General features: G+C 43.9%; 1 pseudogene; it reads left to right on the top strand.

Moving 5' to 3' along the window:
* LOC146863327 (uncharacterized) overlaps positions 1-20,550 on the top strand; it is a 76,451-nt pseudogene that overhangs the window by 37,250 nt on the left and 18,651 nt on the right.

Genomic DNA, 20,550 nt, shown 5'->3' with positions numbered 1-20,550 from the left:
GGAAAGAGAAGAGCACAGCAGCCTTCCTGACAGTCCTTTGTCTCTGTTTACATATGATAGCGGTGGAAGGGCGACCGCCCCTGCTCCACTCCCCTTTCCTCCTATTGGCCCCTTTTCCTCACTGGCCTATCAGACTTGAGATTGGGCGTGGCAGCTACTCTGTGGCTCCTCTCCATGTATATGAGCTTTCCTCTTTGTAACAGTCTTCTAGTGTGTGGATGCAGTGGTCCTAGGGAGGATTATGAGAACTCAAACCTGTTTGTGTCTCAGTCAGGTAAGTATTGGCGATTCCTACTGTTTTGTACCTGCTCCCGGCCCATTCAAAACATCGCACCCGTACCTGCTGCAGGAGTCGCCAGATCAAAGTACATCAGGCTCTCGCTCACTTCTCCTTTTAGACCTTGAAAGTCTCAGTGGCCTTATCTAATGTTATGTTATGTTGATTTGTATAGCACACTAATCACCCAAGGGGATATCCAGGCGCTTGCTAGAGTTACAGTGAGGCCTAAATTCTGTCTCTTTCTCGAGTGTGATGGCGCAAATCTAAAAACCTTCCTTTGTGCAAAACCCCTCTTTAATGTAGCAGGCGTGCATCACAGTTACATACATCCATGGCGCATGCCTTGCAAGCTAAGTTGGTTGAATTCACTATACACAATTGGACACCTGTCTAGAATTTACCCCTTCTCCAAAACGCCACACCTTTAACAAGTTTTACTTTGAACTACTACCCTGCCACAAGCCCCTAGGGCCACAACTATTAACCAAACCTCACCTTGGACTAATCTGAGACAAAATCCTAAACTTACTACTTTGGGTATTCACCAAAGGCATTTAATAGTAGTACAGTTAGTAGTCCTAACTTTACTACTACTAAATGCCTTCTGTGAATACCAAAAGTAGTACGTTTAGGATTTTGTCTCAGATTAGTTCTGTGAATCGGCCCCCTTGACTTCATACCTATTTCCCAACTTCCCAGGTCCCACCCCCACACTCCCTGCCCCCATGCTGATCTGCCCAACCAGTAACAAGACCAACCATGAATGCATCCTAAGAAAAGACCTTACTTAGTGAATGAGGTTTTCTCCTCTTGCCCCATTGAATGACCATCAGCACTTAATCCCCAACAAGGCAGCTGATGTGGCCCATGTCTTCCATAAGTAAAGTTCTATGACCACGCCCATGAAGCACAAGTGAACTCCATCATCTTGAAAGTATAAATTATCTTCTAAACTAATCTTTCTCCAGGCCTATACTCTCTGCCCTAAAAAACTCAGCATCTCTCTATTAACCTTAATAGCTGCCTGTTTCAATGCACCTCTCCACATTCTCTCCAAACCGTAGAGTTCCTCCAGTAAGTCTTCTTATATCTTTCTTCATTTGTTTCAGAAATGCTAAACTCTTCAACTGAACAGATCCTTCTCACCCAAATGGATGAGGAATACACCAGGGTGCCCTCCAGCCTTGAACAAACCTGCCAACAAAGGTAAACCCCAGTGCAAGCCCTTCCTACCCCACTAATGTATCTGAACTGTGGTACCATGGAATCGCTGTCTTCTAAACCGCCTCCGTTCCACCTGCTTCACTGCCCACTTCATAAAAGAGTGACCGCAAATCCACAATGAAATGACAGCGGACTCGGACCCGGCAACACTACCTAATAGAAAAAACCTTATGTCACTCACCTGTTCCCACCTACATGTTGCCTGTAACAATCTGATCTCCGCCCACCCAATCTCTGATTGGCCTCCCCCGGATCACCCCTGACACTGACTTCTGTCACTGCCCGAATGCGAAAGGAATGAGTATCAAACTCCGTTGTCGACAATCACAATTCTGCTAAGGCCATCTTGAAAACTTGTCAAATCAGAAACACCAACACGCTCTAACACTCCCCTTCCTTACCCAAAACTTGCCCAGATATTATCATGCGAAACTGCCTCAGGACAAACGTCCTTTGCTGGATAAGGGCTCAGCTTAACCGCTTTACCGTGTCCTCTCTGTTCCATCTTAGTCTTCCACAGCCACACCACCACATTGTTCCCATCAGAAAACAAACCTGTATTTCCCCTGCCCCCAACCAATTCTGGCACTCTACATGCCCAAAAAAGAGCCAAGATGTCGTGAATGACGCAAACTCCTTTATTTATCATTAAACCACACCAATAGCAAAACCCCTCGCAACCTCCTGAACAATGCCACTGTAAAGGGCAGCCTAGCCTTGCTGCCCACGGTGGCCTCCCTTGGCCATCGGTCCAAGATGCTCCTACTCATCTCTCTAGCAATCAGCCGCAACTCCTTAGCAGTTCACCATAAAAACTCCTTCCCTCCTGCTTCCCTGTAAAGGTCAGAGTGGCAAGCATTTGCCAATCATGTTCATAATAACATTCACCATATCACAACCTCCTTCAATTTCACACCTAGTGTCATCTCTCAATACTTAGCCCCTGACGTAACAAGCTCAATCCACGCTTGTCAGTATGCCTTCTTTGTCGAAACTGTCAACGACCCTTCGATCATCCCATCGCTCTCAGAGACCGAGCAACCACAGCACCTTTGGCATCTCCATCCCGAGCCAGTCCACCTTTGGGGCTAGCCCATGGAACCACTGAAATTGAGTTGGTGCATCCGTGACATCATTGTTCGCAGCAGGCACATGCCGCACCCTAAAAACAATGTTGTAGAGCAAATTTCCCAAAACCAACATCCTCAGGAATTGCCACTCCTGTAAGTCCTGTACTGGTTGTGTGCCTGCGTGCATAGGTGTACAACTGACATGTTGCCTACATTGAAATTCACCTTCTTGTTCCACACAAAATCAAAGCCACCAATAGCGAGAACTCTAAAAATACTATGCTCCTGCCTGTCACCTTCCATACCTCCAGCCACCTTTTGCACACCACTTCCTGCTGGAAAAGGCCAAAGCCAGCTCCACCCACGGCATTAGAAAGTATTTCTGTGCTCCACTCCGCTTCATTACCTAGATTTGCCATTTGTATTCCATTGAAGTCTTTCAAAAAAGTCAACCAAACTCTAAAATCTGTTTTTACACTTGCTGATAACTGAGCTCTATGGTGCCAATGCCTGTGACCTGATAAGCCAAGCCTAGTGCATACAAAAGGTTCTACATGCCTGCAGAACTCTGTAGGCAAAGTTCAAGCTGCCCATCAATATGTGGAAATATGGATTTTTCTGATCAGTTATGTCCCCTATCTTGGACCCCAACGGTTTCATGTATGAATCACAAGTACATGTATGTTCCCTCCAGTTCCAGTTATAAAGACGCAAACTCATGTGCGTCCACCGTCAACATGTCCTCTTTCAGATCCGCCATGAATAGGCTGGATATTCCATTCCTAAGTATGAAAGGCCACCGGCTTTATATGGTTCACTTATGCCATTTTACAGTCCAGGCAAATAGGCCCTGATTCTGTCATCAAGCTTTTCTTGCTTTCTGTCTCTGAAGCTCCAGTCTGAGCCTGCATCTGTGACCATGAACTTTGTCTCATTCCCTGCGCGGCTCACGATGCCTGACATCAGCCTGTTGCCTGCCAAGAAACTGTATTTCACCTTCGAAATTATCTGCTCCGCTCCCTGCCCAATGCATTCCTGTCTAGTAGTTTAAGTAAACATTCTTCCAGCTACCGAGCAAAGGCCCGGCTTCTCTGTCTTTATGCAAGTAATTCATAGCCTTATTATTATGGAAGACTTCTGCCCTCGCATCTAGTGTAGACACTTAGACGCTTGTACACGCACTAACAGTCAGTATAGTCAGTATAGAATAAGATTCTACTCTAAGAGACCTCTCTTTTGGATAACATAGTTCTTTAAACATAGGATGTTAGATATGATTTGGGATTAGGTTGACTTGACCCTCCAGACATCTGTCGCCACATGTAGAGCTAAATGTCAAGTCCCCTTCACCCCCTAGTTGCACGTCAATCACACGTCATGCTGCTGCGCGCGCATTTCTGCCAAGTATTTCTGCTAACGTTGCGAAATTCTTTCATGGAAACACCCTATTATGACATCACACTTAATGACGTTCTTTAGTTACACCCAGTTACACCTACTTTTGCTACGTATGTATGTTTTATCTACACTATCAATTGTTACGCCTCCTGCATTTGCTTCACTGTAATGCCTATTGTATAAAAGTGATTAATTATCAATAATGTATGTACTTCACTTCCTGAACCTCCGTGGTGATGGAACTTGGAGTCACCGATTCGAATCGTCCATTGGAATAAAGCCCATTCCGAACCTCTAATACCACGGATTCTGCCTCTTATTTATTGAGCTATTTTTATTATGTTTCTGTATCAAATTAAGTCCCGGTAATTAAATTATTTACCACATGAATGGCGCCCGAACAGGGACACTTTCTCATCTCACGCGCCGGAGGTGCGTTGCAGGCCCGGTCTCCTGCCACAGCTGGACGGACAACAACGAGTACCAGCAGGATTTCCTGTATCTCCCTCCGGTCAAGCGGGGGCGACTGAGGCTGCGATCAACACCCAGACGAGGCGGTGAGAAGTGCGAAGTATCCCGACCAGAGCCTAGCTGAGAGAGCAAGATCCGAGGTATACAGAGGCCCACCAGGTTTCCGATGTCCCGAAGTGTCCGAAGTTTTCGAGTCGAGTCCAGTCCGGTCCAGTTCAGTTCAGTTCCGTTCCGAGGCCTTCCGTTCCGAGCTACCCGGTGAGTACCATTACTGGGGAGGCGTTCTGACGTGCACATAGGTTGTGCCGGTCAAGACGGGTTTGGGTACACAAATCCGGTCTGCACTGTTTTAGCAGTGTATCTGTACTGTTTAGCAGTATATCTAGTATATCAAGTATATAAATTCAGAATAATTCAGTTAATGCCGAGTATTATGTTTAGTGATTAAGTTTCCTTAGATCGTCATCATCATTGTTGCTCATTTAAATGTTAAATGTTAAATGTGTTAATACGTCCTGCATATTGTGGTGTGAATGACTGTTCATTATCGTGGTTTATTGTATTAAGTTTGTTCAAGATCAAGTATCAGATCAGTTCTCAATATGCCGCTCTTTTCGAAATTAAGACAGTTCACAACTAGAAAAGGGGTACTCGAAGAAGCTGTTCCTATTCCTCCTAGGGACACTCCAGGGTACTTCATGTATCACAAACACGGCTTAGACGCTATATTATTTCTTGATTTATGGGTAGACTACACCAAGGAATTACCAGAAAGTCAGAGGTGGCCCGCAGCTGGGACCTGGGATGCAGAGTGCATCATGAAAGTAGAGGAAGAGTTATGGAAAAGGAAAGCCAGACAGTCACAGAAAGACGCCGTTGAGTTATGGCGCAAAGAATCTCATAGACGTACAGAAAAAGCACTCCGACAGGAAGAGAAAAATAAAGAGAATTCAAATAAAGTCCGAGAAAATCTATTAATTGAAGAAGGTACACGAGTGAAATCAGAACAAGTAGACAGACAAAGAAATGCCCTTATGAAGGGTATGTATCCCCTTCTGGCCGAGGGATTACCTAAGGCTACTCCGGGGATACCAAAAGACTTGCCACCCCCATTATTTCCAATAAAAGTACATCCTAAGGGGCATCCTAGAACCGCAGAAGATGTTTTTCTTTCCTCATATTTAGATGACGCAGCTCCCGAGTATGCTAACCCCGCCCCACATAGACCGTCGGCCGGGGAGGTTCAACGCCAAGATCCTGTATCTGTATCTCTACAACAACAAATCCTGACACAAATTCCGGCAAGCACATCTGTTTCCACATCTGTTCCTACAGCTACTTCTATAGCTGTGTCCACACCTATAGTTGCTGTATCGCGTTCTACGAATCCTTTCACGCCCGATACCCCAGACGGGGCTACTGGAGGTGCTACCAACATTTTTTCTACGCCACCCAGAGTAAATAAACTTATCTTTCAAGAGTCAGCACATCCACGTACCCCCAAACTCATAAATGCCCGCACGCTTAAGGAACTTCTTATAGATTGTAGATATGACCCTGTGCCCGGCAAAGAGGATGAAATGATCATGGCATCATTACGTATCAGACGAGCCGCGGTGTATTTAGGGAAGTTACCAGGAATGACTATGCATCTAGATAATATATACCATTTTGTCCAAACAGGGCGAGATTCTGAATGTATTAACAGAGCTATGGAATACCAGAAAGTGGAAATACAGGGGGAACTGTTACGTTTCCTCATAAATTGTGTAATCAGAAATCAAGATCGACCGGGGGTAGACCCGGAAACAATGGAAACTCTTACCAGATGGAGCCAGAATATATCAGAAGGGAGACATGATAGGCAAAAATGTATAATAGCCATGTGCAGAAAGATCCGTAAAGAAATAGAACGCCTACACGAAGAGAGATTAGCGGTAGACCAGTTTGAACAAAACGAGGAGGAGGAAGGATCAGGACTGCCCACAGGACAGTCAGAAACCATAGCCTATGTAGGTAGAGGAAGATCTTGTAATAGTACTAGATGCTTTACTGACCCGATACGTCCGATATGTCCAGATAATAACAGGAATTTCCAAACACCTATAATAAATATAAGGTCCCCCGAGCATTCGTTCCAAGCCGCTGACAAATTACTGCGAGAACGAAGGGGTTATCATTTACTCGATTCTATGGATGAACAAGAATTAGCCAGGTCAGCCGTTCATTGGGTTGACAGTCCCGGAAAATATGGTGATGATACAGTAGCACACACATTTTTGAACCTCACCCCAGATGAACAGCGTTTAGCTGGGATTTATATGATTCAACAACTTCTTATACTATATAAAAGCCAACATTCAGATCCTGGTCCCTTACCTGATATATTGACTGAATTACTCACGAATAGATGGAGAGGTTCAGGTACTAAGCTAATTAAAGAAATACTAGAATCAAGAAAGCAGTACATTCTTTTTGTATGTCCAGAACATGTCTCACTGCCCATCAAGGAAAGACCGATGTATTACATGGACAGACAGAATCCCTTACGAGAAGTACACCCAATAAAGGGCGAGGACAATCAGTTTAAACGTGTATTTGTATATACGCCCATATCGAAAATAGAATTGTTAGAAATGAAGAAAGTGGTACCCAGTCATGACAAAGACCCAGCGGGTTTCCACCGAGAAATTAAAGACATGTTACTCATGGGAGAGTATACCTATCCCGACATTATGACAATATTAAAGGTATTAATGCCTGCTGGCATTTATGAAAAACTCAAGGAAAAAGAGTGGGAGGTGGGAGACCAAAAGATAGATTGGACAGCATTAGAAAATGAAGAAAAGGCCCGAGGTCCAGGTTCGGGGCTTGGGGACAAAACTAAAGCACTACCAGGTTTACTAGTACAGGTACTGCCGCGTTTATTAACTACGAAAAAGGAAGACTGGGGTGCAATCTCAGCCTGTAAACAAAAGCAAGATGAAGACACTAGTGATTTCTATGCCCGATTCGAAAAATGTTTTGGTATAAATAGTGGTATAAAAGCAAGTAGCGAGTCATACCCACATCTGTTTGTGACAAAATTAGTTGAAAATTCCTTGCCCCAAGTGAAGAATAGAGTATTAAAATTCGAGAGTACCTGGCAAGGTAATACCCCATCACAAATGTTACAAATGTTACAGTACCATTACAATAGAATTAGAGAGGAACAAGAACATGAACAAAGACGCATGAAAGACACGAAAATGAAAATGCTAGTCTCTCAGACAGTTCCAGCTGAAGGACATAAAAAGGGTACGACACATTCCGGTGATTCAGCAGGACCTGTAAAAGGGACATGCAACTATTGTAAACAGCCAGGACATTACATACACGATTGCCCAGTCCTGAAGCGTAATATCGCCACAGGTAAAACACAGGAAAGACCACGGCCACCTAGACAGGATCAGAATGAACAAGGAGCCCCGCAGCATGCACAGTCCATGCCAGCTCCACAACAGTCTATACAGTTTGTGCCAGCTGCACCAGCGCTGCCGGTTGCTGCCACACAAACCACGACACGACAGCTGTACCAGACCGCACAGTATGACTATCCTGATTATCAACGATATGCATGAACCAGCCTAGAGAGGGAAGTTGACTTACCCCTTATCGAGGTCCCTGTAGACCAAGAAGGACCTTATGTACATAGTGAATTATTAGGCCAAGATAGAAAATTTTTACTTGATACAGGGGCAAGTCGAACAACAATAAAACACAGTGAAGTTCCAGGGGCACCCCTCTCAGGCTCACAGAATATTTCCCTTGGTTTTTCAGGAAAACCTATTGTTAATGAAGTATCACAGCCTCTTCCACTTACGATAGGACCCTTGACCAGAAATACAGATTTATTGCTTACTAAATCATGTCCAGAAAACTTGTTAGGTATAAAAACACTGAAAGCTCTAGGAGCTATAATATGTTGTTCTCCGGAAGGAGTAAGATTGTTTTTACGTGATTTCAAAGGTCACTATGTGTCTCGAGACATGGATCCCCGACTGCAGACTTTACCTACACATTTATGGGCACAAGGCCCTACTGATGTTGGTTGCATGAATATTACACCATATCGAGTTACACTAAGGGCAGGAGTGGTATTACCACGAATGCGACAATACAAGTTACCACCAGATGCTGTAGTGGCTTTACTACAAATCATTGACGAGCTCATTGCCCAAGGAGTGGTTGTAGAAACAGACTCCAATGTATGTAATTCCCCGATTATTCCGATTCTTAAACGAACAGATCCAAAGGCCCCGCCAGTATATCGATTGGTTATTGATCTGCGCGAATTGAACAAATGCATTGTGCCACAATTCCCTGTGGTCCCAGATATCTCGTCATTACTGACAGCTATTGATTCTGAAGCAACATTCTTTACTGTAATTGATCTCAAGAATGCCTTTTTCAGCGTCCCTATAGATCCGGAAAGCCAATACTTGTTCGGATTTAGTTTAAATGGACGTAGCTTTAAATTCACACGCGCACCTCAAGGATTTACAGAAAGCCCCAGCATCTATAGCCAAGCACTGAAACGAGAACTCGACAGTATCCACATGCCAGTAAACACTGCCCTGCTTCAATATGTCGATGATCTGCTGATCACCGCTAGAAGCGAACCTGAATGTGAGAAAGCATCACTGACAGTTTTACAATTTCTAGCCGAAAAAGGGCACAAGGTGTCCCCTTCTAAGCTGCAATTCTGTGTCCAGCGAGTTGTTTATCTTGGACACTCGCTGTCCAAGGAGGGAAGGCAGCTTACACCCGACCGCATTCAGTTAATAGCTAACATGCCAATACCCAAGACACAAAAGGAGGTGCGGGCTTTTATAGGCCTCACTTCATATTGTAGGCAGTGGATCCCTCAGTATGCATTTCTAGCAAAACCACTCATTCAATTGACAACACAGGAGGCAGCCACATCGACTGTTCTCCCTTGGACTCAGGAACATGCACAAGCTTTTGAAAGCCTAAAGAAAGCCTTATGCCAAGCACCGGTTTTAGCAACACCATGTTACAATAAACAGTTTACACTCTTTGTTACAGAACGCGAAGGTACTGCCTTGTCAGTACTCACACAGGAACAGGCAGGATCCCACAAACCATGTGCCTATTTTTCTAGTACATTAGATCCCGTAGCTCAGGCTTTGCCTGCATGCCTAAAATCAGTGGCAGCAACAGCTTTAGCAATCAGACAAAGCGATGCCATAGTGTTAGGACATCCATTGACAGTTCAAGTACCACATGCAGTAGAGGTTCTTGTGAATCGAACGCAAACACAACATTTGACTATAGCGCGACTTACAGGGTATGAATTAACATTGTTTCAGCCACATATAGAAATCAGACGTTGTAACACATTGAATCCTGCCACACTTTTACCTGTAATCGGAACAGACCCACTAGCTCATGACTGTATTGAAGTTATTACAATCACGACGAAACCCAGACAAGACTTGACAGATGTCCCATTGTCAGACCCAGACCTAACGTTGTATGTAGATGGTTCATGTATGAGAACAAGTACAGGAGAGTTAGTGGCCGCTTACGCAGTCACAACAGACACTGAAATCATTGAAACAAATTGCATAAATACCTTGTCCGCTCAAGCAGCAGAGCTCGTCGCTCTGACACAAGCCTGTATTCAAGCCACAAATAAAAGAGTCAACATATACACTGATTCACGTTATGCATTCGGAGTTGTACATGACTTCGGCGTGCTGTGGCGAGAGAGAGGTTATTTAACTTCTCACGGTGCCCACATTCAGCACGGACCCCTCATTCATGCCTTATTAGATGCAATACATCTACCCACTGCAATATCAATTATGAAATGTAAAGCTCATACGAAAGTTACTGATATCATTTCTCAAGGCAATGATCTAGCTGACAGAACAGCTAAACAGACTGCTCAAACTCAAACATCCGACATGACAAAGACAATAGTCCCGACGCCAACACATTGTATGACGATTAAAGATCCCGCTCTTGATGTAATTGACATACAGACACATGCTACTCCAGACGAAATAAAGAAATGGACTGAATTAGGAGGGATTCAAACGGACCAAGGATGGATGACAAAGGAAAAATCTGTGTGGTTCCTTCCTGATTCAATGGTCCAAGTTATTATTAACACTGTACATAGTCCAGCGCATCTAGGAGAAAAAGCTATGCTAGACAGCATTCAACACATTTGGTTCAACAAACATTTACGAGCAGCAGCCAAACAAAAAGTTCGTACCTGTATGATCTGTTGTCAGTTCAACCCAGGAAAAAGCATTCCCGTAGAACAGGGTGGATTTCAGCCTCCTGATCACCCTTTTGAAGTCCTCCAGATGGATTATATCCAGATGGAACGATGTCGAGGATTCAAATATGTTCTCGTAGTTGTCTGTGCTCTTTCCCGTTGGACAGAGGCATACCCGGTTTCAGATTACACTGCCCCGACTACTGCCAAACAGTTAGTTCGAGAATTCTTCCCACGATACGGTTTACCACGTGTTGTCTACTCAGATAACGGCCAGCCGTTCTCATCCGAATTAATGAAACACGTTTCACTTTTGTTAGGTTATCAGTGGAAGTTTCACTGTGTCCGACACCCCGAGGCAGCAGGTCTCGTGGAAAGACATAATCAAACTCTGAAAATTAGATTGTCCAAAATATGCAGGGAGAAAGGTGTCGACTGGGTAGTAGCGTTACCAGTTGCACTCTTTTACATGAGAATGGTAGCACACTCTCGAACAGGGCTATCCCCGTATGAGGTGATCTTTGGCAGACCACCAAATATGTGGGGGACGCCTCTACCACGTAAAATAACTGATATTGACTGTAATATGCTGACAGATTATTTGGCTTCCTTGATGTCTGCACTACAATCTTGTCGTTCACAGGTAGCTGCAGCTTTTCCTGACAACACTGAGGTGAAACCCCATGACGTAGTTCCGGGGGACCTGGTCTTGGTGAGGAACTTTGATCGAAAGACTCAGCTGGATCCTAGGTGGAGGTCGCCGCAACTGGTCTTGCTCACCACAAGGACAGCCGTGAAGATCGAAGGCAGGAAAGGCTGGGTACATTCAAGTCATATCAAGAAATTTCATGGACTACCATCGGATGTAAATACCACACCTCGTGTGTCTTCACCCATTGACTCAAAACTTCCTTTGGTTGAATCAAGTAGTCACGAACAATATAAACTAAAACTCAGATCTAACCAGTCGGGCAATTTGATTGTTTAAGTCCTCTCCAAGGTGAAGCGGTTGAATTTGTCTCTGACATGTATCCCTTAGACCTGAATAGAGAAAAAACCCGAAAAATGTTGAAACGACATGCATACTGTAAATCACTGCGTAGTCATTGCACAGTGACGTTATTAATTTTGTTTTTCTTAAGTCTTTTAATAATTACTGCAAGTATATTGTTGCACATATATTATCCTATTTCTAGACATGTTTATAATGTTACTGCTGAACATTCTTTTAGTGAATTACCTCCGCATGAGTTGTCTTATAGATTTGCGCTGCGCAATAATACGTTTATTAGTATGTTACATCATTCCCATCAGGTTAGCAATGCTACAAATTGTTGGATATGTGGCCGACTCCCTCCCTATCAGAATTATAAAGGAATTCTACCTCTTTTTCCATACCCATTCACACACAACGGCTCCTGTGGAGCATGGTTTAGTTTAATTAATTCCCTAGATTCAAATTCTGCAGTTTATCAAGACAACTGGGTATGGGGAAATTTGAACTTAGTTTTACTTAAAGTCTGCTACCCTAACAAGGAGGGACTTCCCAAGAGAACAGGAACTGATCTAGAAAATGAAGTTTATGGATTAGGTAATTTTACGCCTAATCTTATGATCCTAAATATCGAATCCGAAGCTACTCCAATTTTGCCCGCCATGTCAGTATTTCCAGTAAAAGGTGAATTATGTGTAAGAAAGAATGGTTCCATACATATGGGCCATAGTAGATGCACCACTGTAATAGAATTCAGTGATCAAGGCAAGTCGACATTTAGAGCTTCCCGCCATTCCTATTTTATATGTGGTCAGACCGCATATGTACGTTTGCCTCTAGATTGGGATGGTACCTGCTACATTGGATTCCTTTTGCCACCTGTTTTCCTAGCTCCTCCCGATTATCACAGAAATACTCATTTAGTACACAATAGAGAAAGGAGAGATCTCCCAATAGTCGATTACACTGAAACAGCATGGGAAAAATACACAGATTTCAATAAAGGTCTCTTTCCCTATATAGGTACCGTTACTAATAGTAAGTTGATACGAAGATTAACTAGAACCCTTGAAGCAGTAGTGAACGAAACTATTTCCGCCTTAGGCAATTTAACAGAAGAACAGTCTGCTATGCGGATTGTTGTGCTTCAAAATCGTCTTGTCCTTGACGTCATCCTGGCCGATAGGGGCGGAGCTTGTAGGGTCATCGGATCAAGTTGCTGCATTTTCATACCAGAAAATTCGCCATCTGTATATAAAGCCATAACTCGCCTTCATAAAATTGTAAGCCAGATACACCAGAATCCAGGCACCTGGACTTGGTCCGGTTGGTTTTGGAGTGTATTATCTACCTTTGGATGGAAGGTCCTATCCTTCCTAGGTATTGGCTTTCTCATACTATTCAGTTGCTGTCTATGCCTACAATGTGGACCAGCGATTTGTGGTCTGTGTGCCACATCGTGTATTCCATCACCAAGATTTCATTCGTCCCAGAAGAAAAAAGAAGAACAAATGATGCTATATGAACAGATCAATGGATTGATGAAGATTGATATCTCTTGACGGGCAAGTAGGGGACAAGGAGGGAATGTGGAAATATGGATTTTTCTGATCAGTTATGTCCCCTATCTTGGACCCCAACGGTTTCATGTATGAATCACAAGTACATGTATGTTCCCTCCAGTTCCAGTTATAAAGACGCAAACTCATGTGCGTCCACCGTCAACATGTCCTCTTTCAGATCCGCCATGAATAGGCTGGATATTCCATTCCTAAGTATGAAAGGCCACCGGCTTTATATGGTTCACTTATGCCATTTTACAGTCCAGGCAAGTAGGCCCTGATTCTGTCATCAAGCTTTTCTTGCTTTCTGTCTCTGAAGCTCCAGTCTGAGCCTGCATCTGTGACCATGAACTTTGTCTCATTCCCTGCGCGGCTCACGATGCCTGTTGCCTGCCAAGAAACTGTATTTCACCTTCGAAATTATCTGCTCCGCTCCCTGCCCAATGCATTCCTGTCTAGTAGTTTAAGTAAACATTCTTCCAGCTACCGAGCAAAGGCCCGGCTTCTCTGTCTTTATGCAAGTAATTCATAGCCTTATTATTATGGAAGACTTCTGCCCTCGCATCTAGTGTAGACACTTAGACGCTTGTACACGCACTAACAGTCAGTATAGTCAGTATAGAATAAGATTCTACTCTAAGAGACCTCTCTTTTGGATAACATAGTTCTTTAAACATAGGATGTTAGATATGATTTGGGATTAGGTTGACTTGACCCTCCAGACATCTGTCGCCACATGTAGAGCTAAATGTCAAGTCCCCTTCACCCCCTAGTTGCACGTCAATCACACGTCATGCTGCTGCGCGCGCATTTCTGCCAAGTATTTCTGCTAACGTTGCGAAATTCTTTCATGGAAACACCCTATTATGACATCACACTTAATGACGTTCTTTAGTTACACCCAGTTACACCTACTTTTGCTACGTATGTATGTTTTATCTACACTATCAATTGTTACGCCTCCTGCATTTGCTTCACTGTAATGCCTATTGTATAAAAGTGATTAATTATCAATAATGTATGTACTTCACTTCCTGAACCTCCGTGGTGATGGAACTTGGAGTCACCGATTCGAATCGTCCATTGGAATAAAGCCCATTCCGAACCTCTAATACCACGGATTCTGCCTCTTATTTATTGAGCTATTTTTATTATGTTTCTGTATCAAATTAAGTCCCGGTAATTAAATTATTTACCACAAATATCTGTGCCGTACTCTTTCCAAATTTCCCTTCTGGGAGCCTGGCCTCCCAAGTACAGACTTAGTCACAAGTTCCAGAAAGGCCAGCCTTTTAACCAGCCCCACCGTCTGCTAGGGGGAACTCCATTGTCCTCCATCAAAGCCTGAAACATCTCCTGGGCTCCTTGGCACAGTGGTTTGTACCCAAATCCTACAAAGAAGAAATCATCCAGATAATTGTAGCCATATCCCAACCTGACACGTGTGTAAATCACCATTGCAAAAAAGTGTAAGACATTGAACACCCCATAGGCAGCGCCTTGTCAACATAAAACCTCCCCTAAACTGAATACCCAACAGTTCCAAATCAGCCGGATGCACCAGCAAAAGATGAAACGCAGACCTAACATCACACTCTACCATGAAGGTGCCTACACCTGCTGTCCTCACCATCTCAAGTGCATCATCTGCTGAAGAAGAACATACAGCTGTCAACTCCTCAGAGATAAAACCATTCACTGAGGCCCCTTCTGGCCAAAACAAATGCTGAAGAAGATGAAACAGGCCCTTGTTTTTCTTGGTCAGCACGTCAATGGGTGATCAATCAAGTGCTCCAAAGACAAGCCTGGAAACGACCCCATCATCCTCCTCTCTTACTTCTTTGTCCAGTTTGCATTGTATTACTTCAGAGTGATCAGGTGCAGATTATACATTTTCTGCCCGGTGCCTAACGAAAGGACCAATTGTCATGTATGTTGAAGGTGCAGGCCTCGTAGGAGCCATCCATTGTAACCATAAAGCAGTACCTAACTCATCCCACTTAGCATAAGCATCCTCAGCCAGCCTGGCCCAAAATTCCTTCTCAAACCGCACCGACACAAACTCACCAACAGTCAGGTGCGCCTTCCTTATAACAAGGGGAACTGGAATTATGGGGGAAGGGAGGGCAACATTATTTGGCTGGGTTGACTAAATTATGCAGCAAGAAAAAGCAAATTATGCGGCATAATGCAACACATTTTGTGATAGTATTGCTTCAATATTTTGTAATTTTTACACTTGTTAACACTGCTTGGAAATTTCTTGCACCGCATTATTAACATTTAATACCCAAATACTGCAATAGGCAACAGAAAGGTTACCAGTCAATCTTTGGAAAAGGCCTTCCAGTGCGTGGCAAAGACACATGTTGCTGCATTTTTATTAACTTTTGAACTGTTTGAGCTAGAAACACTTTTTTTAAATCTGCCAATTATGCTGCAGGTGATGGATTATATGGCAACTGTAGCAAATCTATAACAATCGCATAATTCAAGTGGCTCTGCTTATAAAATCCATGTATTTAAAAAGTGCTACACTGTGCTCCAGTAACTTCTCACAATAAACTCTTTCATGTATGAGGCACTTTAGACCTTATGGTCTAAGCTCTTCCTCCTACTCTTCTTTCGCCCGCACTTCTTTACATAGTAACTTGAAAAGCTCAATATAATTCCCCTTCCAAATATTTTCTTTAGTTGACACCATCAATTGAGCCCCAAATGGCTTTGTAATACTGATGTACACAAATGTCTTAGGCTCTATGTCTTTGCTCTCTTTGTTAGCGCCTTCTCTCTCTAACTCCCCCACAGTGTTTCTGTTGCACTTCCTTGTTACCCTCACTTACCAATCACCTCACCCGTCGCAGTTTATCCAGGTCAAAATTTGCTTTTTTTAACTTTCCTTCTACCATATCCTCCCCGTCACCCTCAACCCCAATCGTGAGCCTCCACAACAATTCATGCATGTCCAATGGCGCAGTACCCAAATTCAGTTTCAGGGCCCGCTCCGAAGCCATCAGCACACAAGACACCACCCTGTCTTCCATTTCTCCTCTGGGAAAGGCAATTTTTCCTCTGCCTTTGTGCTTGTAAAACGCAAACCTCTGTGCCTTTGTTAAGCACTATGGGCCCGATATGCAAAGGTAAACTTAAACCTGAAATCTAACTTTGCACCTGAAGTCTAACTTTACACCTGAAGTCTAACTTTACACCTGAAGTCTAACTTTACACCTGAAGTCCAAGGGCCCGATTCACAAAGCCGCTGCCTTCCCTTGCCTTTCCCATTGCTGCACACTTTCTGTGGAGTTATTAACAATCTCTCTTCTTCAGCCTCCACCAGATCCTCACTATCCAACTGTGTTTCATCCACCTCCTCCATATTACTCATCACAGCCATTGCACTAAAAGTAGCAGGCAACACCCGCCCCTACTCCACCTCCCCAAAAGCGACAAGCTGAAGTAGAAAGCTGTGTTACCTTCTCAAAGAGACTTAGCCCACTGTCTGTCTGTCCTGACTTGTCGCTGCTGTTGTCAGGTTGGATGCCCGGGAATAAACCATCCCTTTTTACCAGCCTCTCCGATCTCTGTGGTCGCTGGGGAACTTAGCTTATAAACTCTGAGCCGGACCTGCCTGCCTCGATCCTAACTACCACTACCTCCATATTCCTTAACTCACCCTCTTTTGTACCTTCGCCCTCAAAATCATCTTCTAGCAACACCTATCTACCTGCTCTACTCATTGCCTCTACTGAATCTCCCCTTCTGCATGTCACAGCACCTACTCCGCCTCTTCCCTACTGCCCCCTAAACTCTGTTGGTGATTCTTTCCTACTATCCCATAAACCCATTGCCCTACATCTCTCGCTTCCCAGTCGCTTCCAAATAATCCTTGGTGTTCCACCACTATTAGTGGGTGTATCAACTCATCACCCCTTCCTCCATCTCGGTGGTCTGCTCCATGCTTGCATCGGCCCCCAGCTGTCCTTCCTATCCACTAATGCTATCCGGCACCTAACTGGTGTCTCTGAGTTCTTTTAAAATGGCCCCCTCTGTGTGCACTGTGCCCATTGACTTCTCCCCCCACCCCGCAATTGTCTGTCTCCCCTCTCTTTCTAGCGCTGCATTGCACGTCTTGGTCCCAAACGAGGGCATCATCCGCGTCAGACGCATGTGCACCACACAGAGGTGGCAGACATGCAGTGCGTTCACCAAGGACGTCACTCTGGAGGGTGGAAAGAGGCTTTCCTTGGACATCCCAGACATCCCCCTGCAGGCAGGTGTGGTCACTCACTGCACCAGCCTGTAGGGCAATCTCTGTCACCCCTTTAAGTGCAGGGTGGGTACTGCCTGCACAGTGAAAGATGGTGCGGCTGCTTCAAGCAAGTTCACATATTCCTTGATCCTGCTTAAGGTGCAAAGAGGAACAGTGCATCAGTGCAGATTAAAAACCCAGGTCATTTTTGGGAGCCCATGATACTTTCTACTGCAAGAAATGTGATGGAGAAAGACTTGAATTAACAATCTAGATCAACAGTGCTTAATTTGTAAAAGAATAAATGCTAGGGTCCAAAGTATTAACCAGAAGCCTGCGAGCACCACGGCTGTATGTCAGGTTTGTTGAATACCAAGTGTGGCTTCACCTAGTTCCAGGCCACGCCTCTTTCATGCACCACCATTTTCTCCGACCCCATTTATCTCACTCTTGCCGGTTCTTTTTCATCCCAGCTCACTTCTTCTGTCACTTCTCGCTGTCTGCCTTTCTCTCTTTTGGTCTGGGTCAAAGACTTGATAAAAAATAAATTCCGGTCCCAAAAAGAGTGCCGGTGGGCCCCACCTGCAACCACTGGCTCAAATTAAGCGCTTATTGCTCCCTTTGTTCATGCCTTTTCTGCTTTTGCTTTAGGTGGTAGGGTCAGGTGGAGTTAGGGGACGGGTGATTACCTGAATGAAGGCTAAGCAGTGTTCTCTTAGCCTCAGACATACTATGAGCCTGGAGTAATAACTTTTCTATGTAGTGCTTTAGAATGTGTCTTATTTAGATTTTTTTATATATGCTTTGCACGCCTCCCTGCAGCAAGTGTTTAACACATTCAGCTCTCTTATTAGTTTTACTAGATTAAGCCAAAAGAATCCCTGGAGCTCTGATGTTACTGATGTGGCATATGCTGAGTCCTGACCCAGTGTGCCTGAAACTCATCGTTGGGCACTCACCTTCCCAATCCTCCACGTCAAATTGTATTCAAAATATATCCCGTTTTCACTACTAGTGCTACTGTTCTTTAAATAATACATTTTTTCAGTATTTTGCAATTAAGTTTTTGGGTTATAGCTACCTATCTAGCTGCCAAACCAGTTGTTCAGAAATCCCACACAGATATGATCAAAGTTTCTGGTCCAGTGAATTTTAAAACCCACCAATCTGCACTCATTTTCCCAAACATTCTGTGGTGTAACCACATCAACTCATAAACTCTTTTTAGTACATTATTTAATATTTATTACGTTTTCATGAATATAATTGCTTTAAAATTCACAATTTGGCTCTCAATCTTCCAAACATTGCCATCAAAGGCTACCCATCCTCCCAGAATAACTTGTCCTAAAATCCCATCCAGGCTTCTGAAAGTTAGCGGTCCTGTGAGATCTATGTGAAACTAAAGAACACCAACGTTAAGACATACACTAATAAGAGACGGGAAACCCAAGATGAACACCCCTTAATAACAATTGTTTTAATTAACATTAGAGTGACTACAATGACAAAACCATGCCTGATTCTAGAAAGACAAAAAAATCAAGGCACCCTCTCTAACCCCGCTTGCACCCTTACTCTCACCGCAATGGCTGTGGTAATCCCACTCTGAATCTCAGAGTTACCCTTAACAGTAACCCAGCTATCACCTTAATCCTACATCAACAGCTGAGGTAATACCACCATGAATCTCAGTGTTACCCATTACAATACCACCTCTCTCAACCTTACTCTCACCACAATGGCTGTGGTAATCCCACTCTGAACCTCAGCGTTATCCTTAACAGTAACCCTGATATCACCTTAATCTCACACCAACAGGTGAGGTAATCCCACCGTGAATCTCAGCGTTACCCATTACTATAACACCTCTCTCACCCTTACACTCATGGTAATGGCAGTGGTAATCCCACCGTAAACCTCAACGTTAACCTTCACAGTAACTCCGATCCCACCCTTACTGTCACCGTAATGGTGGTGATAATCCCATGATCAATCTCAGTGTTAACCTTAAAAATAACCCCACTCTCACCCTTGCTCTCACCGTGATAGCTGTGGTAATCTCACCGTGAACCTCAACGTTACCCTTACCAATAACCCCTCTTTCATTCTTGCGCTCAAGCAACGACTATAGTAATCCCACCGTGAACTTCAACGTTAACCTTGAAATAACCCAGCTCTCACCCTTAATCTAACCGCAATGGCTTTGGTAATCCCACTGTGAACCTCAGCTTTAACTTTAACAATAACCCAGCTCTCATCCTTACTCTAAACGTAATGGGTGTGGTAATCCCACTGTGAACCTCAGTGTTAATTTTAACAATAACCCAGCTCTCACCCTTAATCTAACCGCAACGGCTTTGGTAATCCCACTGTGAACCTCAGCGTTAACTTTAACAATAACCCAGCTCTCATCCTTACTCTAACCGTAATGGGTGTGGTAATCCCACTGTGAACCTCAGCGTTAATCTTAACAATAACCCCGCTCTCAACCATGCTGTTATATTCTGTATTAGATAGAATGCATTCCCTTCCTATTTGCCATGATACCTGCTGCTCAGCCTCTGAGTGTGATGTCACAGAATGTTTATGTTGGTCAGTTAGAGAGAGCGGGCTGAGCAGCAGGAGGCTGCTCTTGGTGGGGCATTAATATGGCCTTTACGTGACATCTGTAACCTGTAACAAAGACAATTATCTCCTATTAAACTTCATCATAAAAACCTACCTGACCTGCCTACAGAGGATCATTCTTTGATTGCAAATATGGGAACGACTGGAGAATTTACCACCCCGTGAAGAAGGGCCAAGTCTACATGAAACAAGGTACAAAAAGGATTACAGGGTGGATAAAGACTACAGGCGAAAAAGAGATTTCAGCAAAAAAAGAAAGAGAAAAAACGCCCTGAAGTGCCATCTGCATCTGGCAGCCTGCTGTCCACTCAAATTGTGAAGGGCATTCTGGACTTTGAAATGTATGCTGACTCAGTATCGTGATTCTGGTACCCACAAG

This window comes from Triturus cristatus, chromosome 2_2, assembly GCF_964204655.1.
Source record: "Triturus cristatus chromosome 2_2, aTriCri1.1, whole genome shotgun sequence".
NCBI classification, from domain to species: Eukaryota; Metazoa; Chordata; class Amphibia; order Caudata; family Salamandridae; genus Triturus; species Triturus cristatus.
Note: the sequence above shows the minus strand (reverse complement) of the source record. Positions and strands in the feature narration are given on the sequence as shown.